This window comes from Schistocerca americana, chromosome 11 (genome assembly GCF_021461395.2).
Source record: "Schistocerca americana isolate TAMUIC-IGC-003095 chromosome 11, iqSchAmer2.1, whole genome shotgun sequence".
In the NCBI taxonomy this organism is placed as follows: domain Eukaryota; kingdom Metazoa; phylum Arthropoda; class Insecta; order Orthoptera; family Acrididae; genus Schistocerca; species Schistocerca americana.
The window spans coordinates 176,426,653-176,444,115 of record NC_060129.1 but is presented as its reverse complement, the minus strand read 5'-3'; the positions used below and the strand labels follow the sequence as shown (position 1 = coordinate 176,444,115).

At 43.2% G+C, this 17,463-nt stretch overlaps 1 protein-coding gene and 1 pseudogene across 1 annotated transcript in view; both read left to right on the top strand.

The window, feature by feature from the left end:
- Nucleotides 1-17,463, top strand: part of LOC124553492 (protein PRRC2A-like) — a 1,723,518-nt gene that overhangs the window by 972,909 nt on the left and 733,146 nt on the right. The window lies entirely within an intron of this gene.
- LOC124554294 lies at nucleotides 3,039-3,156 on the top strand (annotated as a pseudogene).

Here is a 17,463-nt window from a genome sequence, read left to right as displayed (position 1 = left end):
TTCTCTTATTGTTTACGCCTGAGAATTCTTCTACAAGTAATACTTGCCTCCTGAAAATACAGACCGCTATGTCTTTCTGCCACTTCTGATTTTGTGCTGTGAATTTCTGAATTTTTTTTTTTTTTTAACTAGTCGGGTCGAGGTTGTTACTAATTCAACAATGTATAGAATTTGGACCTGCGCGTATAGCCTAACGCCGGACATATAAAACTGTTACGGCTGCACAAGAATAAGCACTGGTATGCATATTGCTTACGAACTGTTTTTGCAGATCCACAGATAGTTGGTGTGTGAGAGGTGGTGTCGTTTGTGGAACCGACCGAGTAACGCCATCACATACGAAAACCAGCGCGAGTAGACTACAAGGTAACACGGATCAGATGCGACACCGGCAGCAGAAGGTTTTTTTAGCTAGAGATACTAGGGTTTTGAAATAGTAAGCCTCGGGTTCGACCCCTGTTCGCTCTGCCCCGAACCACAACCGGCTTCAGTGTGGTCCAAAGCATAAAATGGTAATTTGCTATCCTGAGTTCGATTCCTGCAGACACAAACTTTTTTAAAAATTTCCCTTTATTGAAATAAAGAAAGAAATACAAATATATTAAAAACGCGCAGCGCGCTAAGTTGTGAGACAGGGAAGTGGGCAAGTCGCAGAGCTAACCCGCGCGACATGTTAGCGATTTCTCGTTCTGGTACTTCGACCGGCCCTAGTGTCGTTTTCAGGTTGTTTTCCAGTCATTAGATGCATGCTGGGATTGCCCTAAAAAATTCCACCTCAAAAACAGCTACACTACATGCAGAACAACTCAAGTTACTGAAACGTCCCCTATGAAAAAATATACATGACTGTGCTTAAACTGACACACAATATTTTTAGCGCAGCGCAATCTGACTTTCAAAAATCCCTACCAAAGAATGGCCCTGACTCTAACAATAACCTACACCTTTCATGAATCACTTACTTCATAAAAATCTTCGTTACTCGAACTGCTGCAATACAGCGAGCGCCACTACTGCCAGCTAAATAAAAGATTGAAACTACTGAAGGCACTAACCACTGATAGGCAGAGTTGGCAAATGAAAGATTTTAATAGAGAATAAACAATGTAGTTACCTTAATAGTGTTCAAAAGTCATAATATATATAGCAGCTCTTACAAATTTACTGTCTCTGATGGACACACGTCCAGATCATTCGCTCTCAAAACTCCGCCATGTCTCTCCCCACATCCACCACTGCTGGCGGCTCACCTCCAACTGCGCAACGCTACGGGCTGTTAACAGCCAACTGCCCAACACTACAATAGCAAATTCCAACAATGCAAACCAGCCACAGACTGCACACAGCACGGCCAGTGATTTTCATACAGAGCGCTACGTGGCGGTGGCGTTACCAATATAAGAACCTAAACAGCCTAATTACATTACCTTCCATTAGGGATCAGTTCTACTAGTCGTAGCATACATCATATGCCTCCTAGTGTTTTGTAAATATTTTTTTCAAAAATTATCAATCCGACGTTACCTATGTGTTTTAAAGAATACAAAACAATTGGCTCAGAAGCAGTGAATATATTTTTTAATTTTTTTTTTTACGTCTTCTAATGTTTACTGTTAAATGTGGCAGTAAGACAGACAGCAACGTAAATAATTTTCCTTATATTTTATTTTGTATTATTCCTATGAAAATTTTAAGTTTTTTATTAGAGACCATAACTGCTTTGCTATGAATGTCACGTATTACGTAGCTCAAATAGAGGGAGCCCCCCGAAGTTTTCTCCGCAAAGCCTACCTTCATTATACAGAAGTCTTGAATAGACTGTGACCGATACCAGAACAACCGCGGACTGACGTACTAGGACACGTATTAAAACTCTGAAATACTGGTATGTAATCTAATGTATAAGCGATGCAGGTTATGCCACGAGTAACTTTTATGCTGTAGCCTGATTATGTACTTGTTGTATTTTTTAGCATTGATAATGGCTAGTTACTAGCCGAAATCTAGATTTGCTTTACTAAAGCCTGGAAGAAAAGGACGACTGATTGCAGTGCTCCATCATTTTGAAAGGAAAACACGGAACGGAATTTAGACACTTTGCAGGCGGAGGGCGCAAACGACTTCTCTCGTTTAAATTAATTTTCTTCATGCACAGAAATTTGGTGACGTTTACTGCTATCATCTTCGTGCGGTTGCGCCAAAAATGTTCCTCACCAAGCATGTTGTAGACTTCCGTATCTAGATACATGATCTGCAAGCCAACACAGTACTTACGGCGCAGGGTACCCTGATCACTGCTAGTTTGATGACGTTTGGTTTGTGGGACACTCAACTCCGCGGTCATAAACGCCCCTACAAAGTCCTAATTTTTAGACAGCCCCATTTTATTTTCACAGTCCAGTCTAGCCACTGTCACGAATGATGATGATGATCAAATGATGAGGACAATACAAACACCCAACCCCCGGGCAGAGAAAATACCCAACCCGGTTGGGAATCGAACCCAGGACCCTGTGATCCAGAGGTAGCAACGCTAGCCACTAGACCTGACCACTGCTACTCATTTCTTCTCGTGTTCCACTCAAAATGGAGGAAAAGTAAAACTCCTATCTATATGGCTCCTTACGAGCTGCCGGCCGCTGTGTCCGAACGGTTCTAGGCGCTTCAGTCTGGAACCGCGTGACCGCTACGGTCGCAGGTTCGAATCCTGCCTCGGGCATGGATGTGTGTGATGTCCTTAGGTTAGTTAGGTTTAAGTAGTTCTAAGTTCTAGGCGACTGATGACCTCAGATGTTAAGTCCCATAGTGCTCAGAGCCATTTGAACCATTTGAACATTACGAACTCTACATCTACATGTACGTTGATGCTCCGCAAATCACACTCAGGTGCCTGGCAGAGGGTTTGTTGAACCACCTTCACAATAATTCTCTGTATTATTACCGTCTCGAAACAGCACGCGGAAAAAAACGAACAGTTTTATCATTCCGTGCGAGCTCTGATTTCAGCATTTTATTTTGATGACCGTTTCTTTCTGTGCGGCAACGGCCTTGTCGCAGTGGATACACCGGTTGCCGTCACATCACCGAAGTTAAGCGCTGTCGGGCGTGACCGGCACTTGGATGGGTGACCATCCGGGCCGCCATGTGCTGTTGCCATTTTTCGGGGTGCACTCCGCCTCGTGATTCCAATTGAGGAGCTACTCGACCGAACAGTAGCGGCTCAGGTCCAAGAAAACCATCATAACGACTGGGAGAGCGGTGTGCTGGCCACACGCCCCTCCTATACGCGTCCTCAACTAAGGATGACACGGCGGTCGGATAGTCCCGATGGGCCACTTGTGGCCTGAAGACGGAGTGTTTATTTTCTCCCTACGTAGGACGGCGTCAACTAAACAATTTCGGTTTTGGAGGAGAAATGCGGTGATTGATATTTCGCGAGCAGATCCGGCCGCAACGAAAAATGCCTTTCTTTTAATGATTTCCACCTCAAATCCTGCGTCATGTCAGTGACACTCTCTCCATACTTCGCGATAATACAAAACGTGCTGCCCTTCTTTGAACTTTTTCGATGTACCCCATCAATCCTATCTGGTAAGGGTCCCACACTGCGCAGCAGTATTCTAAAAGAGGACGGAAAAGCGTAGTGTAGGCAGTCTCTTTAGTATATCTGTTACATTTTCTAAGTGTTCTACCAATAAAACGCAGTCAGTAGTTCAGTTCGCCACAACATTCTCTGTGTATTCTTTCCAATTTAAGTTTTTCGTAATTGTAATTCCTAGGTATTTAGTTGAATTTCTGGCCCGCAGGGTTGACTGATTTGTAGTGTAACCGAAGCTTAACGGTTTACTTTCAGCACTCATGTGGATGACCTCACTCTTTTTCATTATTTAGGGTCAACTGCCAATTTTCGCACCATATAGACATCTTTTCTAAATCGTTTTGCAATTAGTTTCGATCTCCCGATGACTTTATTACACGATAAACGACAGCATCATCTGCAAACAACCTAAGAGGGCTGCTCAGATTGTATCCTAAATCATTTATATAGATAAGAAACAGCCGAGAGCCTATAATACTGCCATGGGGAACGCCAGAAATCACTTCTGTTTTACTCGATGACTTTCCGTCGACTACTACGAACTGAGAGCTCTCTGGTAGGAAATCACGAATCCAGTCACATAACTGAGACGATATTCCATAAGCACCCAATTTCCCTACAAGCCGCTTGTGAGGTACAGTGTCAAAAGGCTAACGGAAATCTAGAAATATGGAATCAATTTGAAATCCCTTGTCAGTAAAACTCAACACCTCGTGTGCGTAAAGAGCTAGTTCTGTTTCACAAGAACTATGTTTTCTCAATCCGTGTTGACTGTGACTCAATGGACCGTTTTCTTCGAGGTAACTCGTGATGTTCGAACAGAACATATGGTCCAAAATCATCTTTCAGTCTGTAACAAATTTAGCTACACACGTGTGAACTGCTTCCATCTTTTCCTTTAATCCAGCCTCCTGAGGATCCCAAATACTCTGGCAGTACTCAAGAATGGGTCGCACTAATGTTCTGTAATCAGTCTCCTTTTTAGATGAGTTACACTTTCCTAAAAAACTCCCAATAAACCGAAGAAGACCATTCGCCTTCGTTACTGCCGAGCTTATGTAGCCATACTGATTCCATTTCGTGTTGCTTTCCAACATTACGTCTAGATATTTTATCATCTTGACTGCAAAGTAGCACATCATCATACTGTATTCGAATATTATATAAAAAAAAGGTTCAAATGGCTCTAAGCACATCTGAGGTCATCAGTTCCCTAGACGTAGAACTACTTAAACCTAGTTAAGGACATCACACACATCTATGGCCGAGGCAACATTCGAACCTGCGACCGTAGCAGCCGTGTGGCTCTGGACTGAAGCGCCTAGAACCGCTCGGCCACAGCGGCCGGCCGAACATTACAGGATTAGCTTACATTTCACTAGTTAATGCCACTTTAACGTTTGTTGCATGCCGCCTTCATGGTATTGGAATTTCATTGTCGAGCAGTATGTAGAAAACTTAAAATTTTGGAACCTTTTTTTTGTGTCACATATCATGTTTGCTGTTTCATGCAGTGATTAATTTTTGCCATGTTGAGTGAAACATTTAGGCACTTTGACATCAATTCTTAGTACAAGATAAAAGAACGAAGCAAATGAATCAGAAATATAAATATGTGTTCCATATGGCACTATATCGGAACCAGAGTTTCGGCGCCTTTCGTATCCCCTTGTTATATTCGACCGGTTGTAAGGATGGTTTGGTAACCGGGAAGATAAGATTTCTGTGTGCCGCTTCTAATGTAATAATTATTGTCTTCACCCCACTTCCCTCTGTCAGCTAATATTCCTTCCCAGATTGTGTATGGCGTTTACGCCTGCTATCTCTGTGTGGCTGTTGTTAAATAGTAATCACTGGGGAATCGAGCGTGGAATGCAAATCTTGCCAGTTAGACGTATATTGTATGCCCCAAACTTGCTGAAATTTTAATGGGGTGCTGTGTAAAGGAAAGTTAAAGTTTTGCAACGGAAACAGTTTACTTATTTTATTTTTTGAGAATAATGGCTCTAACCACTATGAGACTTAACTTCTGAGGTCATCTGTCCCCTGGACTTAAAACTAATTAAACCTAACTAACCTAATGACATCACACACATCCATGCCCGAGGCAGGATTCGAACCTGCGACCGTGGCAGCATCGTGGTTCCGGACTGAAGTGCCTTGAACCGCTCGGCCACATCGGCCTGCTTTTTAGAAACTGATTGTGAGTGTTCTGTTTCGTCTAGTGGTTAATTTTGCTGTGTGCTTTCAGATCTGTAATTTTTACGTAGTTGAACCTCAGTTCGTGGCGCAGGTCCGAAGTACGAAGTAAAAGAGCTAGACAAAAATTATATGTTCCACAGGGTGCTATATCGGGACCAGAGTTTCCGCGCCAGCCACAATCCACAGTAATATCCGACCGGTTCAGCGGTTCTGCTAGGGGTCTGGAAACGCGAGAAAATAAGATTTCTGCGCGCCGCTTCTGGCGGTAATAATTTCTGTCTCCACCCACCCCCACCACCCCTTCACCCTCCCTCCGACAGAGCTCCTCTTCCGGGCGAGTAGGCGCTGGAAAATTCCGCAATTCCGAGGCGCGTCGCAGCCGATGGAAACTTGCGGGGACCCACCAGCGCTGTCGCCTTCTCTTCCGGGAGCCGGCCTCGCCTGGGGGAAACTTTATTAAGACCTGCTGGCAGCGCCCCTGGCGGTGGCGGGACGAAACGTGTGGCGAGGGTTGTGGAGGGAGGGGGCGCGAAATCACCAGCAGCGCGCGAATACGAGCGCCGGGGACAGCGTGGTGGGGAACTTGGGCCGATTGGGGTTGTCAGAGGCATTGAGCGGTTAGGGTGAAGCCGTATTGAGGATGACGGGGGTGTCAGTCTAGGTCGCGAGACGTGTGTGTCTGGATCCAAAGGAATTGCCAAGGGAAGGCGAAATTTCCACCAGCCAATACAATACCTATAGTGTCGTCCGCAGAAATTGCCACTTGGCGTAGAAATGGCTGGAGAAGTGTCGGCGAGAAGATAGAGCTTTCTTTTTGGGAGGGAGGGGGGGGGGGGGGAGGAGAGCAGTGAACAACACAATCCCATTTTGAGTGGTGGAGTATAGCGAAGAAAGTGATACCTAGCTATTTTGTTTGAAGTGTGGCGTCATATAATACGTAGATGGCGTCTGTGATGATTTTGTGTATATGTTTGAGTGTTACGTTTGTGTGTTCCATTTGCAGTTTGCCTATATCATGGCTTACAGGGACAACAAAAATATGATTTCCATTATATATATATATATATATATATATATATATATATATATATATATACGTCCAAGACCGTCCGTGCGTGGTGAAGAGCCACATCCTACACGAGGTGACCCTGTTAACGCAGAACACGGCGGATCTATAGGAGAAAACCTTGAAAAAAAAAATCTCACATTCCAAATCCTCAATGCGTCTGTACTCGAGTCGAGCGGCAGCGAGGTCAGCGTCTGTCCATCTAGTAGGTGCGGCTGTATTATATGCTCCAGGAACTGACAATCCCTGGTTCTAAACACCCAGTGGAAACACTGGACCAAAACTTACAAGCTATCATGATTCGTGAGAGTAATGACAGAATTACCCCAGGTGGTAACCAATCCACTCGTCGACAGACGACAACTGGGTTTTCGGATTCTGGGGAACCCGGGCCATCACGATCAGAGTTCTCAAGCAAACTTCGTCCCAAGGTTCCCATGTACATTGGTACCTTTAACATTCAGACCCTAATTCAACCTGGAAAATTACACAACTTAGTAACAGAGCTAGACCAGCAAAAAATTAAGATCTTAGCGTTACAAGAAACTAGATTCACGGATGAAAATACAATAGACTATGGAAACTATCGCATCTTCAAGAGCAAGACTGACGAACGAATTGCCAATGGTACGCCACTCCTGGGCATGGCATTTGCGGTGCACAGAAATATATTAGGCTCAATTAGAGAGGTCTCTTCCATAAATAATCGCCTCATGACCATGCCTATCCAGTGCGCCAACAAGAAATACACATTGATAAATGTTCATGCACCCACAAACATAGACAACAAGAAACGCCAACTACAAACTGAAAAATTCTGGACTAAACTTGAAGATGTCATGGCCAAAATTCCCCGGGATGATATCAAAATCTTAATGGGAGATTTCAATGCACAAATTGGCAGAGAGAAAGAACACCAAAAAACTGTAGGAAAATATCCAGCACACAGATTCACCAACAGAAACGGACTGAGATTTATTGAACTATGCCAACAAAATAATCTAAAAATAATGTCTACATCTTTGAGAAAAAAACCTAGAAAACAAAAGACCTGGAGGTCCCCCATACAAGAGATCGGCGAATATCAGATTGACCACATTGCCATCTCCTATTTCGTACAGAAAGAGATCCATGATGTCCAAGTCCGCAGAGGGGCGAACATTGACTCGGACCACTACTTAACACGCATTAAAGTGAAATTCACCCCAAAAAAATTCTATCCGAAGAAAACACACATGATGAAATTTGACACACGAACAATCAAAGAAACCAATCTGAAGGAGGAGTGGGAAAAGGAACCAGCTGACTCTTGGGAAAAATTTCGAACAAAAATTACAAAGAAGGCAAAAGAACTGATCCCATTGAAAAAGAACACAAAACACCCCTGGTGGGACTCTGGATGTGAAAAAGCGCTGGAAGAAAGAAAGAAAGCCTTTCTGAAGTATAACAGTAAAAAATCCCCAGAAAATCTAGATCACTTCCACAACACCAGAAGACAAGCGGCAAAAACAATCAGACAAGTCAAGAGGAAGTACCTCAAGGAACAGTGTGAGTCTATTGAAGAAAATTTCCGTAACTATAATGTACGAGACTTCTATAAGACCTTTGCTGGGAGAATCAATGGATACGGCTCACGAAATCTATGTTTCAGAAAACCAGATGGAAAACTAGCGCTCACAAATCGGGAAAATTGTGAGGAGCTGGCAAGATACTTTTCCGGACTTCTCAATTGCCCTGAACCTTCTTCAAGATTCCCTCAAGAAACTGCTATCTACACAAATCCAGAATCCCCACCACCTACACTAGAGGAGATCCAAAGACATATTCATAGACTGAAAAACAACAAGGCATCCGGAGAAGATAATATCACTGCAGAACTACTTAAAAATCTTGGACCAAATTCCCTCAAAGAACTCACTCAAATCATCACAGACATTTGGCAGACAGAAAAACTACCAGAAGATTAGATATGCGCCCTAATTCATCCACTGCATAAAAAGGGAGACATGGCAGATATAAACAACTATCGAGGAATCTCCCTTCTCCAAGTCACTTATAAAATCCTCTCAGCTTGTCTTCTTCAACGAACACAAGAACAACTCGAACACAGTATGGGTGAATACCAAGCTGGCTTTCGCCCTCACCGATCCTGTGCAGAACAAATTTTCAATTTGAAGACAACACTAAAATACAAAGCAGTCAGAAACAGTCCGATCATTTGTTCCTTTGTTGATTTCGCAAAGGCTTATGATTCAATCGATAGGCAATCTCTCTTTATTATCCTTGAGGAGCTAGGACTCGATCCGAAAACCCTAAACCTTATCAAAGAAACGCTCACAAACACAACTTCTAAGATAAAATTCCTGGGTGAAATACCAGAGCCCTTCCTGATCAAAACCGGCGTCAGACAAGGTGACGGCTTGTCTCCACTCCTCTTCAACCTTGTCTTAGACAAAGTCATCCGAGAATGGGAAAAAGAACTGAAGAATCAAAATTACTGGAAGCCTATACAACTAGGAAGATCTAAAGATGGTATTAAAATTTCATGCTTGGCATTTGCAGATGACGTGGCCATTCTAGCAGAAAACGAGACCACAGCAATTAAACAGATAGACATTCTCAAAGAATGCGCCGAAAAAGTTGGGCAACAAATTTCCTTCCAAAAAACCAAATTCATCCGCTCAAAATTTGAAACTCAAAAACTGACTACAAAATATGGACAAATTGAGAGAGTTCCATTCTTTAAATACTTAGGCGAGGTCCTAGAACCCACAGGGGGAGAGAAAACTGCACAAAAAGTTCGACTGCAAAAACTCAAAAGAGCATACTGGAAAACCCACAACATCTACAATAAAAAGTGTCTCTCCATTCACTCAAAAATACAGCACTACAATACAGTAATCAAGCCCGAAGCACTATATGCCAGCGAAACACTCACACTCCATAGAAAAGGCGACCTGGAAGGCATCCTGAAAGAGGAAGGCAAAATTATCAGAAAGATTCTTGGCCCAAAAAGAACGGAATATGGATACAGGTTACAGTCTCGGAAAACTACAGAAAAATTATCTAACCTCGCCGCAGACATCCGGAAAAGAAGACTAAAATTTTACGGTCATATCCACAGACTCCCAACACCCAGACTCTCCCACAAAATTTTAATATACATTGAAAAATTGAAAACCATACCCTGGATACAAGAAACCAAAACAGATCTAGCAAATGCACAAATAAATTCTTCAGAAGTTATAAACAGAAATGTATACAGGCAAAAAATCAATAGTTGGAAAGTACAACCCGAGAATGAAGTTTGCAAGAGACAGGGGACAAAATGGACAGAGGAAAGAAAGAGAATTCATGGGGAAAGAAGGAGAGAAGTTTGGAGAATTAAAAAATTGAATCGGAAAAGCTTTGCGTGATCCGTATGGGTCCAATCGCACGTAATAAAATAATATACGAATTTGTAGCAGTTCTGAAGCGGAGGCCGTGAAGTGTTTCCTTCAGTTTAGAAATCGACTTGAACTCATGAGGGCTTAAATCAGGGGAGTACAGTAGCACTTAGAAGCCCCATCAGTCAAACAAATCAGTAACAGCTTGCACTGTACGTGCTTGAGCATTGTGGTGGAAAATGATGGTCAGGTCCTGCAGAAAATGTCATCACTTCTGTCTGTATGCTGGTCGTGGGTTGTGTTCCAAAAATGAACAGCATACAGATAGAAGTGATGACAGTTTCTGCAGGACCTGACCATCATTTTGCAGGACAATGCTCAAGCACGTACAGAGCAAGCTGTTACTGATTTGTTTGCCTGATGGAGCTGCTAAGTGCTGTACCACTCACTGCACTCCATTGACTTCGGCCCTCGTGAGTTCAACTCGATTTCTAAACTGAAGGAAACACTTCACGGCATTCGCTTCAAAACTGCTACAAATTCGTCGGGCAATAGAGCGCGCCGCTCGATGTGTCAACAAAACTGGCACTGCCAAGAGTATCCTACGACTTCCACATCGCTGGCAACGGGTTATACACAATGATGGTGACTACTTTAAAAGTCAGCAAAACTTTGAAATATGTATCTATTTTGTACGAGCTGTAAACAAGTTGCCACTATTAAAGTTCCAACCCTCGTCTATCTATCTGTATCAGGATCTCGCTCCAGCTACTGACGAGTCCTCTCCACGTGACTCGGTCCTTCCATCACTTTTCTTCGTCCACTTGCTGCCAGCTCACACCTCTCCTTTCCACGGATATTCTCACTCTCATTTTCCACCGTGTTCTTGGGCGCCTTCTAGGCCTTTTCCCATCCATCTTTAGTTCTTCCATAATTTTGGGGAGTCTCTACCCATGCATCCTCTTAACATGCCCGTACCATCTTAATCTCTTTTTTTTTTCAATTTCTTCTATCATACTTTCTTGTTTAAGATCCTTTCTAATCTTTACATTCCTTACTCTGTCCATTCTTGTTTTTCCCCTTAATTGCTCTGAGAAATTTCATTTCCCCTGCTTGCAGTCTGCTCCAGTCCCTTTCTGTCATTGTCCATGTTTCTCCAAAATAGGTGACAATAGGGAAGTAATAATTCTTATACATAAGGAGTTTTGCTTTTTCTCAAACTTCCTTGTTTCAAATCAGGTGTTTTATGGTTTGGTAGGAAGTACTTCCCTTCTGTAACCTTCTATTAATTTCGTTGGGTATTCTTCCATCCCTAGATATTTCACTCCCTAAATAACCCTCGTATAAATATATAATATATTAATTATATAATAAATTATAATATATAATAAACAATTGATATATTTTATAGTATCATATTATTATATATTATAATATATGTAATATAATTAAATAATCTACTCGTCATGATGTATAATTTTGTAGCATAGTTTACGACGCGCAAGCTATCCAGACTATAATAAACATCTGAGAATGGGAACGCTTAGCAACGTGCAACATACTTCACTCACAATTTTAACCTCTTACGAAATCTGCTGTCTCGCACATCCACCCACAAGGCAATAAAAGTGAGAGTTTATCGATTACTGCATTTTCGCTGTTTCCGTACTGAAACTTTAGTACCAGCCACTTTCTTTCCTTTATTCTTTTTTTTTTTACTACCATCTATCCGATTTATCGATTTCCAACGCGCTTTAACCCTTTCATTGCGCGTTTACTCTCAGCGGCTCCCGCCCTGTGCGCTTTATTTTCACCCGGTGCGTATTTATACGACTGTAGCAGTCTACCGTTATTATTGAGATAAAAATGAGACGCAAAATCCAGTATTGTCGGTGTAAATCGTTTCCTTTTTTTAAATCTTTGTTCAGAAAGTCTTATTTTGTTCGAAAAAGGTACTTTATTAGGAGAAAAAAATGCAAAACATATTGCGTTAGTAATACTTCAAAGCGTGATATCTCTCGAAACAAAAATTCAAACATAAAGGCACATTACATTTTACACAAATGTATCTTGTGTCACTTCATTTATCACGTTTTGCACATACAATACACCTTCTCTGGGCGGCCTTTTTCTTTGAAGTTCCTGGGATTAGCGAGATAAAGTTGCGCTCGGTTAGGCGTAAGGGATTGTCACATTAGCCGATTTCCTACCACGACGTCCCTCTGTTTGCGGTTGGTGGCGAATATCTAGGATCTCCTTGATAAGTTCCTTTTGAAAATCAGATACTGAAATATTTCGTCTCGTTTGAGTTTTATATAATGCATGCGCATTGAGCAGAGACAGATCCACTAAATGTAAAAATACTTTTTTATACTATTTTACAGTTTTTCGTACAAATTCTACTGAACTTAGCATCATGTCGCTCCCATCGACGGCCCTCATATATTCAGTGTAGCTTACGATGCAAGCTGGTTTTGTTTTTGGTTCATTCGTGGTTCTGTCAATTTTGCCAGTCGCTGTAATTTCGCTTGTATGAAGCGTTGAAAGCTTCCTCATTTCCCGCTTGTCCCGCCACTTCAGAGCAAGAAGTTTATCTGTTGACATAAACTCGATCTCGCCTTTTCTAAGTTTTTTTTTATAAAGCAGGCATGCCTTTGCGGTTTGTCCTCACAGTTCCACAGGCATTAGTCACTCTGTCATGCAAATAAGAAAATAACGTTGGGCTAGTGTACCCATTGTCAACATATAATGTGTGACCTTTACCAAGGTAACGTTCAAGTAAACTAAGAACAATGCTTCCAGGTATTCCAACATTTACACCAAAATCAGTTTTTTTTTTTTTTTTTTTTTTTTTTTTTTTTTTTTTTTTGTTTACACGTCAGTTGCTGCACCCACATAAATAATAAAGTCAAGAATATAACCAATTTCACAATGACATAACACAAAAAGTTTTACACCAAATCTGTGGCGTTTGGAAGGAATGTACTGGTAGAAGAAGACACGACCTTTGAAGAGAACTAAACTTTCGTCAATGCACAAATTTTTAAAAGGATAGAAAGCACCTGGAAATACTTTTATTAAGTGATCCACAATTCGACGTAATTTCCAGATTTTGTCATCTCCAGGGTCCTTACTGTTATCAGCAAAATGTTTATTTCATTTTTTCTCACTTGAGCCATCAGAAAACTTACAGCAAGGAAACAGTAAACGTCGTCACTGTGCTTTTCCAACGTCGCAGTCTTGATTTTTCGCTGGCATCATTGCAAAGGTGTTAATAATATAGATCACATTGCTCAGCTATATAGCTCATAATTTCTTCGCTAAAAAAAACTTGGAAGCAGTCGTATACAGTACATAAATAATCTAAATTGACGATTTTGCAACCGGAACCACTGTTTTCGAAATTATACACTTTAGGGTCCAAATCAGTCTTTCCATCTAAAATCAACTGTTTTGTGTCTCTTGGGAGACTTTTCAGGCATACTCTGAGGCTCTTCTTCGGAATCGGAGAAAGAATCGACAATAACGTGAAAATTTGGATCTGCATTTACTGGTTCAACGTTTGTGGGTTCAGAAATATTTTTTATATTTGTGGTGACATATTTATCTGCCAGCTCGTCGTCGTCATGTCGTCATTATTTGTCCACCCATAATCGGCTGGATTGGGAATGATGATGTCATCGTCGTCACTTTGGTTTAGAATACTCAGCTGCGCATCGTCTGTAACTGGACGGTAACGTCGCGTCATTTTATTCGGTAAGGTGGAAACGGCCGCATACAAACTAGGTAATATAGCGATTCGAATGAATTCAGCAGAAAGAGAATTCAGCATTCAATAGTCTTTCGGGTATTTCCTAGTGTTCCAACAATTAAACTGCATACTTGCGCAACAATTACTTCCGACTCGTTGGCCCGAGTACGTAACTATACGACTTATTGCAAATAGTATATACACTCCTGGAAATTGAAATAAGAACACCGTGAATTCATTGTCCCAGGAAGGGGAAACTTTATTGACACATTCCTGGGGTCAGATACATCACATGATCACACTGACAGAACCACAGGCACATAGACACAGGCAACAGAGCATGCACAATGTCGGCACTAGTACAGTGTATATCCACCTTTCGCAGCAATGCAGGCTGCTATTCTCCCATGGAGACGATCGTAGAGATGCTGGATGTAGTCCTGTGGAACGGCTTGCCATGCCATTTCCACCTGGCGCCTCAGTTGGACCAGCGTTCGTGCTGGACGTGCAGACCGCGTGAGACGACGCTTCATCCAGTCCCAAACATGCTCAATGGGGGACAGATCCGGAGATCTTGCTGGCCAGGGTAGTTGACTTACACCTTCTAGAGCACGTTGGGTGGCACGGGATACATGCGGACGTGCATTGTCCTGTTGGAACAGCAAGTTCCCTTGCCGGTCTAGGAATGGTAGAACGATGGGTTCGATGACGGTTTGGATGTATCGTGCACTATTCAGTGTCCCCTCGACGATCACCAGTGGTGTACGGCCAGTGTAGGAGATCGCTCCCCACACCATGATGCCGGGTGTTGGCCCTGTGTGCCTCGGTCGTATGCAGTCCTGATTGTGGCGCTCACCTGCACGGCGCCAAACACGCATACGACCATCATTGGCACCAAGGCAGAAGCGACTCTCATCGCTGAAGACGACACGTCTCCATTCGTCCCTCCATTCACGCCCGTCGCGACACCACTGGAGGCGGGCTGCACGATGTTGGGGCGTGAGCGGAAGACGGCCTAACGGTGTGCGGGACCGTATCCCAGCTTCATGGAGACGGTTGCGAATGGTCCTCGCCGATACCCCAGGAGTAACAGTGTCCCTAATTTGCTGGGAAGTGGCGGTGCGGTCCCCTACGGCACTGCGTAGGATCCTACGGTCTTGGCGTGCATCCGTGCGTCGCTGCGGTCCGGTCCCAGGTCGACGGGCACGTGCACCTTCCGCCGACCACTGGCGACAACATCGATGTACTGTGGAGACCTCACGCCCCACGTGTTGAGAAATTCGGCGGTACGTCCACCCGGCCTCCCGCATGCCCACTATACGCCCTCGCTCAAAGTCCGTCAACTGCACATACGGTTCACGTCCACGCTGTCGCGGCATGCTACCAGTGTTAAAGACTGCGATGGAGCTCCGTATGCCACGGCAAACTGGCTGACACTGACGGCGGCGGTGCACAAATGCTGCGCAGCTAGCGCCATTCGACAGCCAACACCGCGGTTCCTGGTGTGTCCGCTGTGCCTGGGCAACTCGATTCTTTTTGCCGATTCGATTCCTACGATTCAATGTCACATTGCGAATCGATTCCTACGATTCATTCACGATTCTTTCACGATTCATTCTAATCTGCGAGGGCACGATTCTTACGGAATGCAAAAAGTTCTACATCTTACTCACAGATGGCAGGACATGTCTGAAATTGTCAGTGGGGTTAGAATCGAACTGTGTCATGATAAGATATGCCAGAAATAGTTTTACGAGATGGCTTGATAAAAAAATGTGAAATAGCGTTTTTATAATATAAAATTGCGTTTTTACGAATGGACCTATGGAATATATATATATATATATATATATATATATATATATATATATATATATATATATATATATATATATATATTGTAAAACTGACTTTTTACGAAAGAATGGAACTATGTAGGTGAACTCAAAAAGCAAAAACCAGTGTAAATACAAAATTTCATCGAAATCGTTGGGGCCGTTTTCGAGATACGCTAAATATAATACATAATTCAAGTGCTATTGCTCGTGTGTATAGAAGGTGTGTGTGTTTTGCATTGCATCTGCAACAAATAAGAGGTACGTATTTATTCATCATACTTGCATTTCTTGATTTTAATCGTGTGTATTGGGAGCTGTGTACTCGCGGTATATCGTTTGTGTCATCACTGGCTCGTGAATTACTCGCGCAAACTAAGCTGACGTCGGCGCGGTGGCTGATGGTAGCGACAGTAAATGGGAAATGCCTTTACGCTCGTTCCCGTCACCCACCGCCAAGTGTCAGCTTGGTTTTCACGAGTAATATTACGGCCCACGAACTTCGTTTGTTCGTTCCGAGCTTCCTTTGTTCACATGCATCCTCCACTTGACTGCCATCTGGCGGTCGTAATCATTCAGCATGATTCGGAAGTTGCCTTCGAAGCATAGCGTACAAGGAATCGATGAATCGTTGGAACTTGGAATCGTCACGACTCGGAAACACGCAATCGTTCTTACGATTCTTTTGAACGACGATTTGTCCGTATCACGATTCGTTTCTTACGATTCTTTATTTAGAGTCGTTCAAATGAACGACTCATTCACGAATCACCACAACTCTAGTATATATACGTCTGGAGCACTGAAACGATTAGCGTAGATTTACGTCTGGAGCAGTGAAAGGGTTAAACATAATTTCAAATGTTTTCTAAACTTTTTGTCGCTTACATGCGAGACACATTACTTCGTTAGTAATCAGACGTTTGAATAGGTTTTATACTTGGGAGTTGGAATCTTCTGGTTAAAGATGAGAAGGATTTCTAGAGAACACATATCAACCCCGCCACGCCTCTCCCCTCCTCTTTCTCTCACTTCGCACGCCGCCACTGAATCCAAAGTTATGAAGCAGCGCAGTCACAATAGCGGCTAAATTATCTCTGACAGCAGAGATTTGCGCACTCTCGCCATCTCGCGATAAACCTCTCTGGCTTCAGCCCCAGCTGTCGCATCTCTGGCGCCACGCGGAAACAAGTGAGCGGCGACAAATGACGATCGATAATGGCTGTCCACCCCCACCTCCCACCCCCTCCGACCCCACCCTCCCTCGCCGCTCTTCCACTGTCAAACGATCGTGCTCGAGTGTCCGCTCGTTGCGTAAGGCTGTGGGCGACGAACGGAAGAGATACGCAACATCAGCCAGCGACGTCAAAGGCCATTTCCTTCACGGAGAGCAGACACAGTAATGTCGAATTGAATGTCTCGGTATAGAAAGCCGTATAGAATTATACGTACACTCTCCCCCCCACCCCCACCCCATCCATCCCTTCCCCCCTCTCTTCTCTCTTCCTCACTCTCTCTCTCTCTCTCTCTTCATTATGAAGACTGGTTCCAACCCTCCATGCTATGCTATCCTGTACAAACCTCTTCATCTCTGAGTAACTGTTGCAGTGTACATCCACACTGTA